This window comes from Dermacentor variabilis, chromosome 7, assembly GCF_050947875.1.
Source record: "Dermacentor variabilis isolate Ectoservices chromosome 7, ASM5094787v1, whole genome shotgun sequence".
In the NCBI taxonomy this organism is placed as follows: Eukaryota; Metazoa; Arthropoda; class Arachnida; order Ixodida; family Ixodidae; genus Dermacentor; species Dermacentor variabilis.
The window spans coordinates 162,298,946-162,322,561 of NC_134574.1; the positions used below are offsets into that span (position 1 = coordinate 162,298,946).

General features: G+C 46.3%; 1 long non-coding RNA gene across 1 annotated transcript; it reads right to left on the bottom strand.

Annotated features, from left to right (window-relative positions):
* Positions 1 to 955: 955 nt before the first annotated feature.
* On the bottom strand, positions 956 to 19,458 carry LOC142587250 (uncharacterized). The gene is made up of 4 exons (XR_012829414.1): positions 19,294 to 19,458; positions 16,933 to 16,980; positions 1,535 to 1,714; positions 956 to 1,160 (listed from the first exon to the last, which is right to left on the bottom strand). It is a non-coding gene; the product is annotated as an uncharacterized LOC142587250 (long non-coding RNA).
* Positions 19,459 to 23,616: the final 4,158 nt, after the last annotated feature.

The following is a 23,616-nucleotide window of genomic DNA, read 5'->3' on the forward strand; positions in this document are numbered from 1 at the left end:
CACACACCCCCCACACACACACGCACACACACACCTTGTTCTTCAGCATAACAACAGACAGGAATTGGCGAGTCTGACCGTCCCGCGACCGCACCTCCACCGGCCGCACCAGCTCGTTTCCCAGCTGCGGCGGGGAAGGCGACCGACGACGGCGCGGGGATGTCGAACGGCGCAGTCGGATCGGCGGTGCGCTTCGAGACAGGGGATTCATCGTGCGATTGCTAAGACCGCTGTTGCCGCAGAGGATGGACTCCAAATGGTGCGGGCGCGTCTTCGTGCACACGAGCTGTGTACGCCGAAAAACGTGGGGCTCGCTGCGGGCGGCGGCGACAAAAGTGCACCTCTTGCTGTGAAAAAGTTTGTAGAGGACACCAACATTTCGGGAAAATATTAAGTTTCAGATGATCCGAATACGCTAAACGAGTAACATAAATGTTGTTTGTGGTTCATAACTGGTTTATGTGGTGATCGCAACTTTTACGCATTACGTATAATTCTGTTCTGTACTTGCAGTGTACTACATGTGTTGTGTGTTTTGGCTGTTTGAAATATCTGACTTGATATACGCGTACGTGTACGCAACTCATGCACAAAACTTTGCGATTCATGTACTGATGGACTATATATTTTTTTATTCATCCAGTGTTCTACTGAGTGTGTTATTTTGTGTCGTTATTCTCCCTTTTTACGCAAATTTGTTTCCTTTGCCAAGTGACAAGGAGTAGCCGGTGCCACCTTAAAGACGCCAACCTCTCCTAATATGCATTTCAATAAAAAAAAAGTACGCAACATGTCCTCGGAAACCGCAGGCGTAGCAGACGGGGAGGTCGCGGTTGAAACTAAATGGAGCATGCAGGTACGCGTGGCGCCGGTTATATTTCAGAGGAGAGAGCAACCCACGCGGCAGCCAGTAGCGAAACAGATACACCAGACCTAGGAATCTACTCAAAAGAGAAGTTGGCTTTATTAATACCAATCATCAATCGGATGGCATCTGTTTGCGCATTGGTAGCTGTGCTCAAAAGCGTTCACCCTTGGATCTTCGGAATAAAAAGTTCCTTGTTGTAGTAAACAAGTTCGTTCTTCAGGATAAAAGGTGTAGTAGTAATTCCCCCTGCTTCTCTTTGACCATTTTGGCGGTTGAATGCACTGTGACGTCGCTGTAATAAGAAGAAAATTTTCTGCTGGTCGTGTTCAAATAATAAATATTTATCAAAATATCTTGATTGATTTGCTGAACTTTAGAAATTGTATTCGCCCCGAATGTTTCCCTTATTTTTGTCCTGTGATCCAGCATAAGAACACAGAGGAGTGAGTCAAAAGCTTGGTGGTTATAGAAACATGAAATAGGATATGATTGCTATATTTCGCTACGCTGGCTGCAACTAGTGTTCCCATCAGCTCAAGGATTCGTAGTGTCAATTTATTGTTGGGTGCAACTCTGGATGTAGACAGCAGAAAAATGTCCGAATTGTTTCACACTCTTTTTTGAAGAGGACGCAGGCTACAGCAACTTTACGTGTTTTGTACTTACGTGCGCAGGTCTTTAGGCAGTCCGTAAGCCTCTTAAAAACATTTGCGTGCTTGCAAGGTGTATAGGATATTTGTTTGCATTTTCGCTCTGTTGAGTTGTAATAATAACGCCGTTCCTCTGGGCGTTTACAGGTAAAATTACCAAATTTTGGAGTTCCGCATTTACTCAGTGGATTTCCTTCTGGCAGAAATACAAAATGGGAAAAGAATGAGTGTTGTACCGATCCCTTCAATCTGGAATTCAATTGGGGTTCAAATGTGCACGTAGTCAATTATGAGATAAACATCTCTAGTAAAGACAACCGAACAATAAATTTAATGGAATAATTAGCTTTATTGGCGCGATCAGAGTTTTGTTTTGAAGTGAGAACCACCTCCGTAATTTGTTGATGAAATTTATTGGCGAACAGCGAAAAGGAATTCACATGCAGGCGTAAAGTGCCTTGCGTAATTTCCCCGGCATGACCAGCTATGAGGATACCGCTCTTGCCGCCGGCGATGCGGTACTGGTAAAGTGCAGAGCATTCCAGTGAAGGCGTTAAATCATCAAGAATACAGTTTTCCTCTTGCCACCATTAGACTGACGTCCTTCACTAAACCTGCGATTATAACTCATACGTTGCACTGTTAACCATGACTTACTAAATACTCCCTTACTTGCAGAAAAGTCGCCGTCTCTCGCGAATGGTCAAGCATCGATTGCGATAGCAAATTAGTAGACAGCTTTACGAACTAAGGACATTAGTATTATCAGCCCTATCAGCTTGTAAAGATTCGCTTACTAACTAAATTAACAAGCATGGAGTCACGGGCGCACAGACAACCATGAACACACCTCACTCGAAGGGCGCGGACACTCGCTTTCAAAACGATGCCGTTGGGAAGCGTGGCAGTAACAGCGATAGAATTGACCTTCGTGCTGCCTCTCACTTCGACGCGAACTAAGCGGTGGGAACACAGCGAACATGAACGTACCAGCGTTCGACGCACATACACCCTGTCCCCATCGCAGATCGCTTTCATGACAGGGCCCAAACGGCCGTACTCAGCCGCGCCACACGAACTGCCGGAGTAGAAGGCCCCCTCTTCCACCCCCTCTCCCCCTTCTTTCCTTGTACGCGCGAGAACGAGTCACCATCCTCGGCTCAACCTCGCGTGATTTCACTCTCACACACAACATACGCCGCGTGGCCGCGATGTTATCGCACTGGTACTTTACGCGGAACGTGGCGGTGACGGCGGAGCCTGGAATGTCCATACAAGTGGTACAGCAATAAAAACTCAACCGTTATGTGGCGGTGGCAAAATTGAAGCACGCCAGAAAATCTCGAAGACCACATGCTTAATACAGCCGTGTGCGCGACATTCCAGAATTCCGTCCTTTAACCATTTCACACTTTTAAAAAAGTTTGCACCCTTTGGGCTTATGTTGTCGTACAACAATAATTGTCATCTGCCCTACTTGCGTTTCCATTCTCGAAAACTCTGCGCTCGCTACTTTGCTCTGGAGAACGCTATGTCAAGCTAATGATGCGCATGTCGTTCATGGCCGGGCCGTACTTTGCACACAGCGTTAAAGAAAGTAGTGCGGGCAAGATAACGATTATTATTGTGGCGCAAGATGAACGCCTGAGGGTGCAAGCTTTTTTTCAGACTAAGAGGTGACGCACCCCCAGCGTTGCGTTTTTCTCAAAGACATCATAAAATGAGCACAACTATCTATTTACGGTTGCACGGAAATGAAAAAGAAATGATACGGATAAAGCATATGCTCTCTTGGTGCGGTCTTCACAACCGTATCTGACAACAGGAATGTCAAGAGGAACATGGCAGGACAGAAACACGGGTACATACTCATACGTCAGTGACGCTGAAAGGCTTAAGTATGTGTTGAACCACATCAGTTTGATTTTATGGAGCCACACTTTACTTCAGGGCGAAAAGATTTAGAGAGAATCTGGTGATGGGGTGACATAAGCCCTCCAAAGCATGATATACCACTTTTAACGCTTTTATTCTTCTTCTACTTTTTCTTCCACTTATTATTATTATTATTATTATTATTATTATTATTATTATTATTATTATTATTATTATTATTATTATTATTATTATTTAGGAAGACAATGTGCACGTACATATTGTAATGCGTAGGTCACTGAGGCGTTCGATGAGCATTGGTAAACCCTAGTTTTCGGCCCGTTTACAGGCGTTATGTGAAAAGTTTTAAGAGCTTCTCTACTTCCCTGGGGGAACCAAAAACGGCAGATATTTTATATATTGTACAAATGGTGGCCACTCTGGATGACGCGTAGGAAAAGCTCAAAGTGCGTATGTTAAATGTGTGAATTCAGAATTATTACCTAGTACTTGCCGTTTTCCCCCTCTTTATGACATATACAAGGTATGTAGTTGTTTTTCCCGGATCTTATCCGTCAACTATGCCAGGCACGGTGTTTATATTCTTTGGAGTAGCAAGCATGCTGGGGAGCAAGGAGCGATAAATCTTTATATGTTAAAGCCATTAGAGCCTTTGTAGAAAGTGACTTATTCAAGGGCTGCAGTGTGTCACACAGCCATTATTAGCAAAGGTTCAAAGACTCCTAAAGCAACTCCACAACATGCCAACTTTGAATTCAATGAATATAGGGGGATTCTTAAGTGGAATGCGTGGCCAAGCTTTCAGGTTGCTGGTTTAAATAGAAACGTTGTAAAGGAATTCTGACTCCTGATTTTTTCGAGCGAAGGTTGTTTTGGCTCACAAATGGCGTTATCATGGCCACGCAAAACAAAAAAAATATCCAGTTGCTCCCAGAGCAGAGCGGCTGCGGAAAAGGGAGGTTCGATCAGTTGATCAGTCATTAGCAAGGATTCCAGCTGCATAGGCGCGCGCTCGCCCCACTCGCGCAACCAATCAGAGTCGCTTCGCTTCAGCCGGGGAGCGAAAGGGCAGAAAATGGTATCCCGCGCGCTGCGCCAGCTTGCTTTCTGATCACTTGAGTCTCTGAAAACGAATGGGACGCGGACACGCTCTGCGTTCCTCCAAGGAACAGGCAGCATTCGACAAGCGGCAGTGAGAACTCGCCCATGAAAGGGTTCGGCGTCGGTGCATCAAGCCAGCCGTTAGAGCCATCCGAATCCAGGCGCTCCGACAGCAATGAGAAGAGGATCCTGAGCTGAGGGAGCGGGAGGCAGAAGCCGTGCGGCGCCGTTACCTCTTAATTACTTAACCGGTGCACGCAGGACAAATTTCGCTTACCCCCCTTTCCGGTACGGGAAGGGTTGGTCATTTTCTTTCTCTGTTGTCCCGTATTACGACGCTCTTAGTAGATTTAGTTGATGTCATCGGTGAAAGAGACTATGCGGCTTGTTATGATTCGGCAAAAATAAGGGGTAGATCGTGGGCGACATGTAGCCAAAGTTTAAAATCTGTGTGTATTAATTAATGATTTTGCAACAAATTGTGTGTGCAAGTGCTCCAGAACACCATGAATCTGTTTTACGAGCAGCGCGAAATTTAGCGAGTTGTCTAGAATAAGTGCAACTGCCATTGGATGTCAAATTTAGCGAACTTGAGGGCAACCTTACGGAATACACATGTGCATAGTTCACTTTAGCTGTATCACACGGAGCCTTTGTAAAAAAATCTGGTTGAAAGTATAACACGGCTGCGACGAGCTATGCTTCCCAATCTCCCGAAATATAGGTAAGCTACCCCAGAAACATAATTCGTGGAAAGGAGGGTCACAGTAAGTGAAATTTATGACAGAACTTTCACGCTCCGGGATTAATTACACGCGCCCGAAATAAATACTGAAGCTCATTACTTTCCTACCTTCTAGCATTATATGAGGTTCGCTTAGTGCCTTCGGTTAACTGAAGCAGGAAACTTTTCTAGGTTTGGCGAGAGTAAGCGCCAGGTAATCGGTGAAACATAAGTTTAACAATAAGGGATCAATTGGGTTTATGGCAATAATACACGTATGCAAGCACTCTGAAGCGCTAAAGGCCCCCTCACCAGGTTTGTTTATTTTGAAGAGACAAGCAGAGAGCATAAAATCGATCGTATCTGCAAAGTATTACACTGCTGCCCCTCCGACCCACCTCCCACAAGAACAGCTTAAATTCCAAACGAAACGCCGCGCGCTCTACTTCACGAGGGCGCAGCGCTCCCATCCGGAGAGTCGAAGCCAGACGCACCAGTGCGCCTACGTAATTCGCATTGCTGAAACGTCACTCACCGTTGCACGTGATTTCAATAATTATACAGGGCTACAGCAATTGCTTGTTTGATGTGTTGCATGATGATATGATTAAATGATTTGAAGACTAATAAAACCTGCAAACCCGATGTCTGCGAGTCCGTTTTACTCCAAGCCGTAGCAAGAAAGAACGTATTTCTGTCGCGACCGCTTGTGCCCGCGTCGTACAGCCCCGCGCGCTGGAAACGAAACTATCTACAAACGTGCGCAGGCTCCTCTTGTACAGGATCGCTCGTACCGCTTGCAAACGACGCGGCATCCATCGTCACATTAGCCATGGAGAGAGGAAATATATAGGTTATATATAAAATTATATATATCTATAAATATATATAAGCGATCACTACGTGATGCGAGCGTTCGCTTGCCAGCACTCCGCTTGCCAACACTCCGTCACGTGTTGGGCCATCACTTTGCATAGTTGCGGCCCAACACGTTACGCCTAGCCGTGTGCACGACGGGTACGCGTCCCTCGCCGGACCTGCAATAAAGTTTCTTAACTCACTCACTCACTCACTCACTCACTCACTCACTCACTCACTCACTCACTCACTCACTCACTCACTCACTCACTCACTCACTCACTCACTCACTCACTCACTCACTCACTCACTCACACACTCACTCACTCACGCTCACTCACACGTGACCTCTTGCATCGAGATCACGGAGCACGAATCAAGATATTCTGAGACGTTTGGTTCCCAGTACTAATACCAGTAGTTTTTATACGTCGCACGTTTGTTCAGTTGCTCTGCCGCGGCCCTGCTGGCAGGGCGGAAACATTAAAACCAACCGCGCGCTTCGACGTGCGATTACGTGTTTGGCCGAAAGGTTTGGCTTTGATCACGTTGTGGCATGCTCCCTGCTATATTTTTTTCTCTATGCGTTTAACGAACTGACGCTTTGCCTTCTCGATTTCAAACAACAAAAAACTATTCTGGAATCTTGTCAAATGTAATAGAAAAGACAAAGTATGTATTCCACCACTTCAGCATGACGGAGTGGAAATGTAAAATAGCTTAGAAAAACCCAACTGCTTCAACAAGCTTTTTGCTTCCATTTTCTCACCCAGTGCCTAGAGCGCAATTCCGCGTCCGTCTGCTAATGAGGTCATTGAAAACATGGATGATATAATTATTGATGAAAGTGGAATACGGTCTCTTCTTGAACGTATAGATTCCAGCAAAGCAGGGGGGCCTGATATATTGACAGGCGCATTTCTCAAATTATGTGCGTCGTTCATCCCTCCCTTTCTTAAGATACTGTACTCGAAGTTATTGAACATCGGGGTCCTACCACACGAATGGAAGATGGCGTGCGTTGTGCCAGTGTATAAATCGCGGCCTCGCGAACTAGTCAGCCATTACAGGCCGATATGTCTAACAAGTATTGTCTGCAAAGTATTAGAGCACGCCTTGTGCAGAAATATAATGACCCACATTACCAATCATAACCTCCTGAATCAGGAATATCATGGTTTCAGGCAAGGGCTCTCCTGTACAACTCAATTAACAGAATTCGTTCATGAAGTTTGGAGTGCACTGGATGCTCATTCTTTGTGTTGACTCGGTGTTTGTAGATTTTAGAAAAGCTTTCGACTTGGTGGATCACACATTGCTTGCATGTAAACTACGTTGGTTTAATATCGATGAACAAGTAATTGCATGGATTAAGGAATAGCTTTCTTTGCGGTTTCAGCATGTAGTGGTAAATGGCGCAGAACCTAGTGCGGCCCGCGCAATGTCTGGCGTCCCCCAGGGCTCCGTATTGGGCCCATTACTTTTCTTAATAATTATAAATGGCCTTCCCAACACTATTGTTTCTTCCGTGAGATTGTTTGCTGATGATCTGACAATATATTGGGAAATTACAAGCATTGCCGATACTGCTATTTTGCAAAATGATTTAGTTAAACTACAAAACTGGCTAGAGAGTCACATATGCAAATAAACGCACAGAAATCTGTCCACATGCGCTTTACTGAGAAGTGTATGCCAGAAGCCGCATATTATTTATCCGGTTCCCCATTGCAGGTTGTTACCGAGTACAAGTACTTGGGTGTATTCCTCACACCGTCCATATGCTGGCACAGGCACGTTGATTTCATTACAGCAAAGGCATGCAAAGAGTTAGGATTTCTACGAAACTCTTTCCCCAGCAGGCTCGTGATCTTCTGTACAAAAGCTATGTTAGACCCATTTTAGAATATGGATGCACCGTATGGGACCCTCCTACGTGTACCGACCGAGATAAACTTGAGAGAGTTCAGAATATAGCAGCACGGTACGTAATCGGCAACTATGACAGAAACCTTAGCATTACTAGTGCAAAACAAACATTAATATGGGACACCTTAGAAAAGAGAAGGCAGGCATTACGCTTGAAACTTTTTCACAATATATTTTATGGCCAAATTGGAATTGACCGTAATAAGTATATTCTTCAGCCACATTATATATCCAGACGAACAGATCACGAGCTCAAGGTTAGGGAATACAGTTCTAGAACTAAGCTTTTCAAAAGCACTTTTTTCCCCAAAACCATTTTAGAATGGAATCGACTGCCTGCTGCCGTAGTTGGTATACTTAATAATGAATATTTTGCAAATACTCTTTGAAATTTTCTTCTTTATGTTACAGTATATAGTGATTGTACAGTTTGCTATCATTACATAGTGCTTTATTCCTTAATTGTATGATGCCGTTTCCTGCCTTTTCTTTTTTCCGTGCTGTACATTGATATCCTGATGTACCATTTTTGTCCCCTTGCGGTTTTTTTTCTTTTCCGCTTTCATTGTATTGTATAGTTTAATGCTGTTTAATGAATGCCATGAGCTGTTTACATTGATGTTTGTAACCTCCCCCCCTCTGTAATGCCTAAATGGCGCTGTGGGTATGATAGTAAATAAATAAAGAAAAGCTATACAACACACAAAACACAAACGAAGCCATTATTGTGGCTATCGGGACGCACGACACGTGTCCAGACTTGCCCATGAGCAATGCGCATCTGCTGATGGCCGAACGCCAAATACGCGAGGCCGCTTAGACCCCCCCCCCTCCCGCCAGTGCTCGCGCCACCTCATCTCTTTCAGTGCTGACGTATGACGCGCACTTCCTTTTCTCTCCTCCAGCCACGCTGCGCCGGTAGTCACGTCCCCGTGGCACCCTTCCTCTCTCGTGACGTCAAATGCCTACTCTTCTTTCACCTGCGTCAGGCTCCTGTACATTTCCCCTTCCCTCTTTTGGGGTCAGAAAAAATACAGGGGAACAGGCTTTAATTGGCAGGATCGCTCAAATGGTGAGGCATTAAAAAATTCATCGACGATTACGATACTCCCTATTGCGAAATATGAGCGCAGCTATATAAAGTTTTCATTTAGCGATGTAGTGACCCTTTTCGCGGCAATCCCGTGGGCGCTGCCATGCTTGATCACGTGGTGACGCACCCATTGCTTGCCTCAACTGTTTCCGTTGACTCCGTCTTTACAATCGATGTCTACGACGCCGGTGCGGCTCGGCAAACCTGTTTCAGGAAATATCGCCGACGGTGACTGGGTGGACGACACGAAGCTTTGGTAACAGCTTGAGAGATCATGCGAAAGCGCTTTCGGAGCTGATTAGGCTATGTTCAAATGGCGCGGGCAGCGTATATGGTGCTTGTTGCAAAAGCGGGGATAGATATGTATTCCAAGCTAGCTAAGCTATCCGCTCCGGAATTGAATCAGGATTAGTGGGTATTGCTCTTCGTTCTTCATTTGGCAAATATTTTGAAGCAGCGACTTGCCTCCTTTCTGACTCAGTTCCTCGGTACGGTTAAAATTTAATTATATTCTGCCTAAACGCTCTTGGGTATGCGCAGTTTGGACAGATTTGTTCTTGCCGCACATAGGGCTTGTAACGTAGCTGTTATGTACTATCGGCCAAAAAAGTAAACGGACCACGGCTTAGGTGGCCGGAGCGGCTGCGGGGCCACACCGGAGCGCTGCTATCGTGCTGCGCGCGCTGACGGCGAGAGTGCCCCGAGTGACGCCAGACTTCGCCCTCACTCTCACGCGGGGCCTTATCACGCTTGATAAATTTCTAGTGGGCCGTTCGGTTACTCTGGTGCTGATGGTAGCGACGAAGGGGACCGTGCATCGCCAGTAATCCAACACATGGCGCTGTCGCACAGTAACGGACGGCCGCCGGGTATTAAACTGCGGCATTGAGAAGGAACGAAAACCCGTTCTGGGGGGGGGGGATTGTTGTTCTGCTTATTTTCACCTTATCCTTCATATTAGTGCATGTCGCCGATGTCCACCGCTGCTCGATTTCAGGCAACATAACGCAAGTAGCCACAACGGCGGCTACCGTGATGCGTGCTCTTTCACACCGGTGTGATAAGTTCCAGGTGCCAAGCTTTACTGAGGGCACGACTTTTCTGTCGAGATTACTTTTCCGGCATTGTCTCCAGCAGTGCGTTCAATATTTATATCAGCGACTCCTCTGAAAACTGCTTTAATTAGCTACTACAATGCGTAGGCCATTATGAAACATTACAATAGTACGGCCAGGAAGAGAGAATTGTGACGACGAATCGGAAAAACTATTCAGTCGTGAAAGTTTATTCACGGAAACATTCCATGGCTTGAAGGAGTCCTCAGTGCGACGAAAAGTTGCCGCCGACCGCGATGACTTGGCTTAGTCACCTTGGCATCGAGAACGCCGCCGCTATAGCTTCGGACGTCCATGCGTGTGTGCAGCGCTTCCAACACTATCACGGCGACGTGAAAGAGGGTGCGTTACCGCAGCCGCCGTTGCGGCTACTTGCGCGATGTTGCCTAAAATCGAGCAGTGGTTAACGCCGGCGACATGCACTAATATGAAAGACAAGGTGAATATAAGCAAAACAACAATCAGAACGGGTCTTCGTTCCTTCTCAGTGCCGCGGTTGGATGCCCTGCGGCCACCCGCTACTGCACGACAGCGCCATGTGCTGGATTACTGGCGATGTACGGTCCCCTTCGTCGCGACCGTCAGCAGCAGAGCAACCGAACGGCGCACTAGAAATTTATCAAGCGTGATGAGACCCCCCGTGAGAGTGAGGGCGAAGTCATGGCGTCACTCGGAGCACTCTCGCCGTCAGCGCGCGCAGCACGATAGCAGCGCCCCGGTGTGGCCCCGCAGTCGCTCGACCACCTAAGCCCTGGTCCGTTTACTTTTTTGGCCGATAGTACATTGTAATACCTTGTAGCAAATATCTATTGTCGCTAGTAATTCACTTACACTTGTGGACCGACAGGAAACATTCAGCTTCGATCATTGGTCAGCGCTCGGTGCAGTCCGTCATTTATTGCGCATATATAGCGCGCGTATTTTCAAGTGTGCGCCCATTCCCTTATTCTTGACGCGTTGGCAATAGAGTGGCCGTAAGTTTCCGTGCCAGTTGGGGTAGATGTGCATTGATGCCGTGCGCGAATTTTACTATGACAGGAAGCGGTGCTACTCCCTGTGTCATTGTTTAACAAGTGGTACTCAATCTTGTCGATATTCCGGGGCTGAACTACTTTCTTTAAAGGTTAGCGATACAACGCTGGCGGATGAGCAAATTTCTCTATACTCGAGGAAATCTCGAAGTGCCGGTAACACGTACGGAGAGTTCTAGCAACGGTCGGCGAACTTGGCTACACAGATCCATTCCTAAATACGCTAGTCCCTATTTTTGCAGCCAACTACTGCACAGATTTTCAATTAACATGATTCAATACCGCATGCTAGAAGCACAGTGCGGTAGCGAAAAGTCATTTGCATTTCTGACAGCTGGTCGCACAGAAGCAAGGTAGGAGTGGTAATGGTTTCGCATTCGCGTGCTGTAGCTGAGGCCACATGAGGCGTACGTGCCACCGAAAATCACCATCTCATTTCTCTAGAACTAACGGCTCCGCGAAAAGGGTCAATTGCTGGCGTGGACAATCTGTCTCGTGCGGCACGTTGCAACCGGAGCGAAGTTTGGCGCAACTGCCTCGCAAATCTGGAGATCGCGAGATGCAGCGCGTGTCTAGAGTGAACGTGGGCGGCGCGTGGGCGTGCTTCACAGCAACCGCCACCGCAGACAGGCCTAACGGACGAAGCGCGCTGCTCTGGCGCCATCTCGTAGCCATCGTCGCCGCACTACAGTTTTCTTCTCCACTTGCGCTCCGCCCTTCTCCTCCCCTTTCCTACTCGCGCCTCTCATCCAACGCTGAGCTCGTCCGCTCTTTCATGCTTTGCTGTGCCTGTTCGCTTGGTTAGGCCGACGTCAACGCTCGCCGTAGGAACTGGCGCCTAAAATCTGCGCTCTAAAAAAAAGGCCTTGCCCATGACGTATTCGTGACGTGATCTTCCGGATACGGTATGGGGAAACGCTGTGAAGGATTTTCGCTTGCGGGGGCTAGACGGGTCATGTAGAGGCAGTGCCTACATTAACAATCAAGCTCGATCACCTTGAGAAATGATGGGTTTGCGACATTTAAAATATTTCTATCACTGCTATTAATCAACCAAATTGAAAAATTATTATTGTACAACGCTTTATAGATGGCACGCATCAACTTTCAGCATATGCCCAAAATTTGCGTTAGGGTCTGGTGAGGGACGCTTTCAGATTGTTTCTCACGAGTGGCCAAAAATTCTGCCAGTTTCATTGCCTTAACCACAAATGCCGTACAAATATGCTTTATTTAGGATGTGTGGAACGCTATAGAATATTTCTGTGCGAAGTTCAGTGCATGTGGACCCTATGCAGGATTTGTAAAAATATGTTTATTCAAGTGGTAGAAGGTGTCATCAGGCCGCAACCAGCTATGTTTAACTATGGACCGACTTAACTCTAATTTACGACAGGTTTACTTTAGAACATGGCTTATACTACGTTCGTAGTTGGATTTTCTAGTTTACTTGGTGAATAAAGTAAAAAAAATAGGCAGAGGCACTCAAGACTGCTAACTTGTGTGAAAACTAAGGCGTTATAATCGCTTCGGTGCAATGTCATCTACTGATGAAATCCGAAGGACAATTGACGCGTGGCAAGCAGCGTAGTCATTTTATACACTCAACACATGGCGCCACTTCATCCCCATTAGCTGCGCCGACACGTGCCCAATGGTGCACACATTAGTCACAGCGTTAGTGAGCCACAACTGTGAAGCCGTCGTGACTACGGGGTAGCGTATTCGTCTCGCACGGTCGCGTTTCGATTCCCCACCCAGAGCAAAATTTACCAAATTTTCTTTTCGAAGTCATTCATTTGCTTCGTTTACAGGAACCTGCCTAACTAATTTTACATGACTGTTATCTGTAGTAAACAGGTACAGATACACGAACGGGCGTCCACATATCCGTGGTGACTGCCCATTCAATATCTGCGTCTCTTGAGTCTAGCGAGAAACCTGGATAGCGCCTTGGTTTTGCAGAGCGGTGTGATTTATTCTAGTATCATCGACCCGTGGTGCCCACTAGAAGCACACGTGTTGTTTACATGGTCATTTTTGAGAGGTACGCCGCTAAATTTGTTAAACTCACTAGGCCGCTAAACTCTCTAAACGTTAGTAACGTGTTCGCGGTGCAATTTACAGCGTGCGAAATGGCCGCCGCGTTAGCGAAACGTAGCACACTGCCACGCTGGCTGTTGCAGAATGCGTAGACGGAGACCTAGTAATGGCGGGTAGATTTGTTATGTGTCAATGCGAATAGCGTCATTTTACGTAAAGGCCCATTGACAACCAAACGTAGGCCAAAAAACAAATTTTTCGCATGTTTCCTGTGAGCTATGCGCAATACAGTTCCATACATCCGACACGAAAGATTTTTTTCCCTCAAAGTACAGCTCCTTGTAGTTTATCTCGAATAAAAATTAGGTTTTTATATGAAACCATTCCCTGAAAAAAATGAAGCAATATGGACCAAACTGACCAATTTTAGGGCACAAAAGTTTAGGAATGGATAAAAATTGATGAATGCAATTTTAGATTTAAGGCCTCTATTCAGTCTACTCATAAAGTTTCTGTTGCTTTCTCAGCGAAGAAGCAAGATTTATGGAAACACCTTTATAAAGCGTACATTCGTGCCTTATAAAAACGTTGCGGTGGTGCTCAGCCGTTGAAAAAAAATTACCCATAAATGTTTATGGAAATGACGTTTCGTGCGTTCTACGCAAGCAGTTTAAAAGTTTTTAAGGACATCGCAGATGGTCGATGGCCAACATTGGGACAGTTGGCATGAAACCTGCAGGAATACATTTGCACGCCGCCTCGTTTGCATTGATATATATATATATATATATATATATATATATCCTAATCCTAATCCTAATCCATAAGAAAGGGGACGCCAAAGACTTGAAAAATTATAGACCGATCAGCTTACTGTCCGTTGCCTACAAAGTATTTACTAAGGTAATCGCAAATAGAATCAGGAACACCTTAGACTTCTGTCAACCAAAGGACCAGGCAGGATTCCGTAAAGGCTACTCAACAATAGACCATATTCACACTATCAATCAAGTGATAGAGAAATGTGCAGAATATAACCAACCCTTATATATAGCTTTCATTGATTACGAGAAAGCGTTTGATTCAGTCGAAACCTCAGCAGTCATGGAGGCATGACGGAATCAGGGTGTAGATGAGCCATATGTAAAGATACTGGAAGATATCTATAGCGGCTCCACAGCCACCGTAGTCCTCCACAAAGAAAGCAACAAAATCCCTATAAAGAAAGGCGTCAGACAGGGAGATACGATATCTCCAATGCTATTCACAGCATGTTTACAGGAGGTATTCAGAGGCCTGGAGTGGGAAGAATTGGGGATAAAAGTTGATGGAGAATACCTTAGCAACTTGCGATTCGCTGATGATATTGCCTTGCTTAGTAACTCAGGAGACCAATTGCAATGCATGCTCACTCACCTGGAGAGGCAAAGCAGCAGGGTGGGTCTGAAAATTAATCTGCAGAAAACTAAAGTATTGTTTAACAGTCTCAGAACAGCAGTTTACGATAGGTAGCGAAGCACTGGAATTGGTAAGGGAATACATCTACTTAGGGCAGGTAGTGACCACGGATCCGGATCATGAGACTGAAATAACCAGAAGAATAAGAATGGGCTGGGGTGCGTTTGGCAGGCATTCTCAAATCATGAACAGCAGGTTGCCACTATCCCTGAAAAGGAAAGTGTATAACAGTTGTGTGTTACCAGTACTCACATATGGGGCAGAAACCTGGAGGCTTACGAAAAGGGTTCTGCTGAAATTGAGGACGACGCAACGAGCTATGGAAAGAAGAATGATGGGTGTGACGTTAAGGGATAAGAAAAGAGCAGATTGGGTGAGGCAACAAACGCGGGTAAACGACATCTTAGTTGAAATCAAGAAAAAGAAATGGACATGGGCCGGACATGTAATGAGGAGGGAAGATAACCGATGGTCACTAAGGGTTACGGACTGGATTCCAAGGGAAGGGATGCGTAGCAGGGGGCGGCAGAAAGTTAGGTGGGCGGATGACATTAAGACGTTTGCAGGGACAACATGGCCACAATTAGTACATGGCCGGGGTAGTTGGAGAAGTATGGGAGAGGCCTTTGCCCTGCAGTGGGCGTAACTAGGCTGATGATAATGATGATATATATATATATATATATTAAGGAATAGAGGTGTTTGGTTTCCTATATTACACTGGGGGACTAATAAGGATGGAAAGGAAGGTGGCAAGTACAGAGGAGACAGATTGCTAAGGTTGAAAAATAAAGGAAGGGAGGGGAACGGGAACCAGTGAGTGTCACAATCTCATGTATAGGCAGTTCGAGCGTATATATGTATGTATGTATATATATATGTATTACCGCGTTGAAGGACTTCTTGTGTGACCACTGTAATGTGTATCGAGACAAGTGCGCTACAGAGGTGGCCAGTCGTATAGACGGATGAAGCAGCTGCTGGCGACCACGATACGGTGGCTGCTGTGGCGAGGACAGCGGCCCGACACGTGTCATGACGGTGTCCTCGTGGTGCCGCAGTGTTCGCAAGCGTGCAGTGCTCTTGTTTGTTTCTAAGCAGAAAACACTTGAGTTTGTGAAAGCTACGCCAAGAAACAATCAGCAAAGTAGAGTTGTGTGGGTATGAGCTAGTCCAAGATGGGACAAGTAGATGAAGTGAGGGGCTGCTTCGAAAGGCACGGATTGACGGAACCTTTGTGTGCTCTATATAGACTGCGTGAAAACCTTACCAAGCAGCACGAGACGTTTGCGTGCTGCATGATTTCTTGGCAGTGGTACGGGTTAATGAGAAATCCATCAACTTACGGGTCCACCTCCCATTACGCCACCACGACTTCAAAGCCACTCCTACATGACACCATGCCCTTCGCTAGGTGAGGCGATGCACGAACTCTTATGCTTCTAACGCTAGGTGGTCCTCACATCTTAATTGTTACGCTACCAAAGCGTATGGTGCGCAGCAATCAATGTAGGGCTGCTTTGGGATAACTCAAGATGCTGTACTCGCGAATCAAAGCTGTGCTACAAAGAAGTTCAAGCTCTGCAAGAATCAGCATTGTCCAGGGCGTTGTCCCAAACATTACACTAGTGATTTCTGCACGGAAAATCACTGATCCCACCAACTTGACCTCAATAGCGAAAACATGAGTTTAAAGGAAAATGTGGTCTTTGTGAGCCCCCCGTTGCATAGTGAAGGAGCCTCATTCTTTAGCAACGAAGGAACAGGGACAAGAAGAGATGACACAAGAGCCTTAGATGTTAAAGCTCATCAAAAAGTTCAATAACTAGTAATTTACTGCAGCAGAATAGTGAACTGGGCAGTTAGAATCCAGCTCATTCTGAATTCTTCTGCATTATTCTTCGTGCTGATGTTGCATCGATGCGCAGCTTCACAATGAAAGCATTAAAACTTGCTGAATTTGCTATTATTGTAAACCACAATGTTTCTTTTCAAGTCGCAGTGCCACACTTGTTTCATATTGTAGTCCAAACCTTTCATATACACGCATTATTTGTATAATTTAGTTGAGGGAAACACATAAGGATTTGAGAAGACGGAAAAATGTAGAACTGAAGTGGTCCTGCAGCTCACTTATTATTTATGTATATAATGTGCACAGCTTACTTTGCTTGGATGCCACGCCAACGCTGACCAAATATAGGACTGTTATTCCTGTAAAATTCAATTGCCAATGTCACCAACTTACCAAAAAGCCCTTTCCAGCATAAAAAGTTAAGTACGCCAAAAATGCAGTATATACAGAACACTTTACCACAAGTAGCAAAGACAAGCACTAAAGTTGTACGACAAAACATGTAATTAGATCAAGGACAACCTGCTTTCGAAGCATTCGAGCGGGATCAAGTGCATAGCAAAAAAAAAAAGATGTACCCAGGATTGGGTGATTGAGTATTGACTGTCGCCTCACAATTTCTTTTTCTTTTTCTGGAAATCGTAGTACAACGGCTTTGCCCCGTGTCATTCTGTGGAGCCATTTCACGAGAGATAATATAGGCTGTAAAAAAAAAAGTCAGCGAATTTTATCCCACCACCGTTCATTCACGTGTTTTAAATGTAGGCATAGTGCTCATCTATTTCTTTTATTAGAAAAAAACATTTACCCATGGGTGTCCTGGCATATTGCACTGACATGCGGTTCTCAGTCAAGCTTCTTTTCAAGCTTGACGCCGAGGTACTTTATTTGAGTACACTTAGTTCAATTTGTTCTCTTGAGCGCACACGTATGGTAAAATGTTAGTTTCTTGTTGATAAATGTTATGGCCTGGTTTTAGCTGCATTTAACTTCATATTTTATTTTTCACAGCACTCATGTTTACTGTGTGCTGATTGCATAAGTTTTCTGTGCACCTCACGATTTTTCACCACTGCGTAAATGATAGAACCATTAGCAAATGATAATAATGATAATTGTGATGATATAGTGTGGGGTTTAGCGGAGCAACGCGAACTTTGGACAATGAGTGTCGAAATGGTAATCGCGAGTTTTCAATGCAGCAATGAATTGCGAAGGCGAAATTTACTACTGCTGCGCAAAGGCCTCAATAACAGTCGACGTGAATTGCGCAACATATATGTGTGATATAATTACGCTAACGACTATTGAAGTGTTCCAGTATTATAAATATATGTAACGAATGGATGATATACTAAGCTGTGTAGGTGCGAATAGCACTTACGCCTCATCCTGGCCTTTGAACGCAAGGGACTAGATGCACGTGCTAAAGAAAACGCCACTATCGCAGCAGCAGCTTCTTGTGAGGACACGTGCTGCAAATTTCTTGGGCTGACAGAACATAATCCAACGTATTTTAAAAGAAACCTAAAACTCGTTTGAGGTCATAAGACAGCTCCGCGTTAATAAGCAACACTGGATGGAGTGATATCCTGTCGGTAAGCCAGAAGAAAGTGCCTTTCCCTGTTCACCTTATCCTTCGAGACGCTCCTGCAAGCCGTGGAGGATGGCCAACTTCTGACGACAGCTACCACGGACGTGTGATTCACGAGCACTCGCAAGTAGTTGTGGGTGTCACATGCGTGTCCTATTCTGTGACGACAAAAATATTCATTCGTCATGACTTTGTTGGTGATGACCAATTCCTTAGATGCGCCTTAATTACGCTGAGCTTATTAACTGTTTATACTTTCCGCATACCTCGTGACTATGTTAATGAGGACGAATTTCCGGAATGCGGCCTAATTATTTAGGGATCATTAGGTATGTCACCGTCCCACGTACCTTGCCAGGAGATTCTCAGTTTTCTGGTCAATTAAGGCGTCAAGCAACTGGCGTCAACATCTATGCAAAACTTGCCAGTTTCCTAAGCTATGGATGTAGCGATTTCATCTGTCAGTATGTCACCCTTGATGCTTCGATATGCAGGCATCCAGCTGGTTAGGTTTATATGTAGCACACAGAATTGAAGAAAAGTCATTGAGTACAGAATGATTGTGTTTACCGAGTGCAAATAAAGGCCAGACTACATGTACCCATGTCGTAGCACGAATGCTCGCACCCACGAACCTCATGTTGCGCGGATGGAGCAGCACCGACCATACGCGTTGAAGCTCGGCGCGAGCACAGTTATTTAATAATTTACGCTCGCTAAGGGATAGCGTTGTCCAACACGGCGGCGCGCATGGCTCCCGATGCGGTGTCAATTCTTGGGACGGTTACCTTTTCACTCGCGTTGATCGCCAGTAAGTACTGAAGTGAGCTTTCGATTTCTCTAAACTCACATGAAACGTTAATCATGAGCGCGTAGCGCGCAATATTTCCGAGGTCGTCTACGATTACGGTGCCCGTAGGCCTAACGAGACGCGTCCGCATAGAATGGATCATACCCCAACGCGATTCAAGGCAAACGTGGTCGCCCAACACGTTATCGCTTGTAAATGTATGCGGTGAGTTTTAGTGTTTCCACTCTGCAGGCACAGCCACGACAGGGGAGCCGAAGAAAGGCGCACCGGGTAAAAACTACTGGCATTGCTACTGGAAACCAAGCCAGTCCACAAATTTCGATTCTTGCTCAGTCATCTCAACGCAAGAGGTCACGTGTAGGGCCACCACTGTTTCTGCACGGAGCGTTCGCTTGTCAAGGCTGGCAACGGGACGTAATGCCCCTTCCTATAGCTTTTCCTTCCTTCACGGCGTCCGAATATCAACAACAGGATGGTCGGTAATGGATTGTTTTGGCTTGGGTAAGTCTGAAACGAGAAATCAGACGGCACCCGCCCTTTAACGTCTTCCTCGCATTTGCTTTCCCGTACGTTACACTAATGTCTTTAAGGGACGCATACTGAAATGTCCCGCAAATGTCCTTGCGTTTAACCTACGTAAGGCGACGAACGCTATAATAAAGTGTTTCTTCACCAGAGAAATACCGCTGCTCTGAGGCGGCATCTTGTAACGGTTCGGAATGCGAACCGTTATAAGTCAGCCCTTGGCTTCATATTACTGGTCAGAAGTGTGCTTGCGTCATCGGCTGTGAGAGAACGCGGGGCGGCATTGCAAGTTATGAACACATCATGCATCTGTCAACCCTTTTCAAAGCGAAGCCGTCGTCGGCTAAAAACAGAACCGGCGATGAGGTAGTTCCCTTTGCGTTCTGTTGCTGTGGCTTGGCTGTTGGCTTGCGATCATGGCCGAGTGCGCCGGCCGTGCGACCTCGGAAACACGCGTGCGTTGGTTGCTTCGAATGCTTTCACTTGGCCTTGTCGTCTGCTTGGCGCTACACTTTCGGTGTCGACTAGGGCTAGAAGTACGATACGCATTGGTAGTGGTGACGGAAAGTTCTTTGCACCTCCCCTGTCGTCTTTCTATAAAGCAGACCTTTAGCAGGCTACACTACGACTGGAGAAGACACAGGTGCAAGCGTACTAGTGGTTATTCCACGCAGAGGAAGGAATTATGCGCTGCGGTTCATCGCCACGGGCCTGCAGTTCTGTCGGAAGCAAAGTAATCAGCACGATCTAGATCTAGGTGGCCGACACTGTCCATGATGTTGCTCTCGCAATTACTGTTTTGGCCGGTAGAAGGGGTGAGTCAGCTTTCCTGTGACCCCCGCTGTCAAAACCAATGCCAACGAGATATTTGCAAGAGCAGATCGAATTCCCTTTGCTATCGACAGCTTCCACAGCTCGTGCATCGCCATTCGGGAGCCAGAAGGGTTCAGCACCAGCAGCTCCAGCTTTTATTTTGTTCGGCTGAGAAAACGACAAAATCTGGACGGTGTTGCGACTAGGGGTCCGAAGATGTAGAATATGCTTTAGTTGCGGAGGAGTAAGGGAACGTGAGGCTGGGTCCGATATCCAGGATCTTTTACACACAAGTTTATATTACCTATTTACAAGAAATTCAAAGTAGTACAGCAAAATAAGTTCATGAAGATCTAGCAACCTATTACTCCAGGCGTCCGTCGATCTTTTTATTTCCTGCGTGCTCATTGTTCAGTCACCTCGCCCAATCAGGTGTCAGGAGACTGATGACAACATGTCCCACTAATCCGGAGGTTTGCTGGCTTTTGCCTCCGAAGAGAGCTTTGTCGGAAACACACGCACATCACTGGGCACAAACAGGGGATGGGGGATAGCACACTGACCCCGCCTTCGGTGTAGAGTGCCAGTTTGGTCGGATGACAGGTGAAGGACCATCGCCTCGCTAGCTGCCCAAACCTCTCCTGACAGAGGCACTCCACTGGTGGCCATAAATAATTCCATGTGAGAACAACTTTGACGAGGCCGCCGGGCCGTTCCCCATAATTGCTCTATCCGCGGCCGCAGCTTGTCGCGGGGTGAACGGCCGATCATAATAAGGGGGAGATTGTGTAGATCTCTTATTTGGCTGCCCTTTTGCTCTAATTCAGGAGTGTCGCACGTCGGTCCTCAATTTCACACTACAGGGGGCACTGTCAGCACCACGGCCTTCGATTTTACTTCGTGTAGGGAAAGCACGACACCTATATCGTAATGTTTGATTTCATGTTCCACTGATTCTACCATGCGACGTGCTGTGAGGCCGATAGCTAAGATAGCAGTAGCGCAGTGGCAAGCGAGTCATGTCCGAGCCGTATAAATAAATTAAATTATGGGGTTAAATGTGCCAAAACAACTTTCTGATTATGAGGCACGCCGTAGTGGACGACTCAGGAAATTTCGACTACCTGGACTTCTTTAACCTGCACAGAAATCTAAGTACAGGGGTGTTTTCGCATTTCGCCCCAATAAGTATGCGGCTGTTGTTGCCGGGATTCGATCCCGCGATCTTGTGCCTAGCAGCCCAACACCATAGTCACGGCGCTGGCCGAGCAGATGAAGGGCGAAAAAAAAACACGGAAAATTTATATAGTCTATTAGTAATGGCGGCCCCAAGAACCAGTTCGCAGTTTCGCTGCGCTCGCTACTTAAGAAGTGCTGGCGGCGCTTTCCTCGTTCGTGCATCGTGCAAGCTCCGGGTAGCAGACGACATAGCGCTGCGCTCTGCCAACTCACGCTTTCGATACCGCCTGTCGCCTGAGAATGAAAAAGAATGAAAGTAATAAATTACTTCCAGCATTGCGTAAATGCCCGGAACCGCACGTTTATACTTTAAACGTTGCCATATTCCATTTATTTTTTATTTTATGTTTAATTAGAGAGCAGAAACAATGCGCAGTTCTTTGAGCAGTGACAAATTTGATGACGCGAAGTTCAGAGGTGACACCCTCTCATCCACTGGCCGCGTCCTCCCGTTCTTCGACCTTCGGCTTGGGAACAGCAGTGACGCAAGCGCCGAAGTCAACCGTTCGCGTTCCGAAGCTTTATAAGATTTTGCCCCTGGCTGGGGGTGCCACAAAAATGCGTAACGACGTCTACCAAAGAAAAAATGTGATCTCAATGGACACGCGAGGGTGGGATTCTTCTTGGTTCAAACCGCCATTACTCGCGAGGCGCAGCAAACGCAAGGGGTGTGGGCACGAGAATTCGAGCGCGGGCAAGCGTACATCTAGTTTGGCCTTAACGATATTCACGGCACTTAAGTTGTCTGTGAATACACTTATGCAGTTCACAACCTGTGTTCTACAACCCACAATACTTCATAGGCCTCTGACGTGAAGACTGGTTTCCAGGTTCAGGATCCCGATAAGGATGGACCGATGGCAGCGTAAGACACACCAGCCCGCTATTTTGAGACATCATTGTAAGATTCTGGACAAGAGCACTTTGACTGGAGTTGGAGGAAGCGGGCACAAATGTTTCCTGGAGCGTGTTTCGCGATTTAGACAAATGACGCGTCACATTCTGTCTGCAGACACGGCAAGCATATTGATTTCTTAATTTGAGTGTTAATGGGAAGTGATTAGCCCCGAAGGGATCCTTGATCGCATCCTATTCCAAGTCAAGAATCGGCGAGGCAGAGCCATAGCCCGAACTATGTAAGAGTAGAAGTTATGTGTGAGGATCATACATTTAGGCTCTTTTTATCAAGCAGGCATGCACTGGAGTTCGTTGGAAAGGGTTCTATTAGTCGACATGTACAGTCGCACAGGGAATCTCCCAGAAGATATTATGGGTTATAAAATCAGCAGTAATAATGTAATGTTCCGGGAGCTGGTCAAGAAAGGTGGTCAATTTTGCCTGGCGCAAACAGGCAACACTGTGTCATTGCGTTGCCATATTTTGTCCAAGGTTGAAGGAAAAAAAAACAGTCCCAAAACACAAAGGACAAGAGGAGAGGTTCACACCAAAAGGACTGGACTATCAACTGAGCTTTATTAGAAACGGCGTAGTACCAGCAAGGCCAGCAGAGCATGCGCAACCACAGCATCGCTAATCACAGAGCATGAAAAGACAAGATATTGCATCCATCGTGACCGACCTCGATATGCAAATTCTTTTTCAAGTAAGCGCACCGAGGTTGTACTAATGCAGTCGTCCCCTAACTGGTTTAGTACGCTCCCAGGATTCTCGCTCTTCTTTGCCCTTGCTCCTACCAAGAATCGTTACATTGCTGAACAAGGGGTAAGAGCCATATTCATTGCAATGGCGAGGCAAGTTTGCACCGTTATCTGATCCCAGGGAGGATGGTGCTCACGCAGGCGGTCATTAATACATCGACCGGTTTGGCCTATGTAAACTCTTTCGCATGTGAGAGGGAACTTATGCACAACCGCTGCGACACATGCCGTAAAACGGTTTTCATGCTGCGTTGTGCAAACATGGTTCCTTGCCCTGCCTCGAGAAATGCGCGAGCACAGACCCGAAAGCTTGCAAGGGGCAGAAAACACAACACTTACTCCATGCTTGGCGGCA